Source organism: Schistocerca serialis, chromosome 3 (assembly GCF_023864345.2).
Source record: "Schistocerca serialis cubense isolate TAMUIC-IGC-003099 chromosome 3, iqSchSeri2.2, whole genome shotgun sequence".
Taxonomy (NCBI): domain Eukaryota; kingdom Metazoa; phylum Arthropoda; class Insecta; order Orthoptera; family Acrididae; genus Schistocerca; species Schistocerca serialis.
The window spans coordinates 71,618,018-71,618,675 of record NC_064640.1 but is presented as its reverse complement, the minus strand read 5'-3'; the positions used below and the strand labels follow the sequence as shown (position 1 = coordinate 71,618,675).

The 658-nt window shown below is 46.0% G+C and overlaps 1 pseudogene; it reads left to right on the top strand.

Annotated features, from left to right (window-relative positions):
- The first annotated feature begins 236 nt into the window (after positions 1-236).
- Positions 237-354, top strand: LOC126471979 (5S ribosomal RNA; annotated as a pseudogene).
- The last annotated feature ends 304 nt before the right edge of the window (positions 355-658 follow it).

Genomic DNA, 658 nt, shown 5'->3' with positions numbered 1-658 from the left:
TTTCTTAAGTAGCTGTGTCATTGGACGTGCTACATTTGCATAATCGGCTATGAATCGTCTGTAGAAATTTGGCAATCCCAAAAATGATTGTAGTTCTTTCAAATTCTGTGGTTCAGGAAAATTCTTTACATCTTCAATTAATTTTGGATCAGGTCGAACACCTTCACTGGTTATAACATGACCGAGGTAGTTATCTTTACTTTGTGCAAAATGACATTTATCTATTGATAAAGACTGGCAACGGCCTTGCCACAGTGGATACACTGGTTCCCGTGAGATCACCGAAGTTAAGCGCTGTCGGGCGTGGCCGGCACTTGGATGGGTGACCATCCAGACCACCATGCGCTGTTGCCATTCTTCGGGGTGCACTCAGCCTCGTGATGCCATTTGAGGAGCTACTAGACCGAATAGTAGCGGCTTCGGTCAAGAATACCATCATAACGACTGGGAGAGCAGTGTGTTGACCCCACGCCCCTCCTATCCGCATCCTCCACTATGACACGGCGGTCGGATGGTCCTGGTAGGCCACTCGTGGCCTGAAGACGGAGTGCTTTTTTATTGATAAAGACAGGTTTGCACTTCTTATACGCTCCAAAACAGCTTGCAGTCTCTCAGTATGCTGCTTCATGTTTTCACCAAAAATTATTACATCATCAGA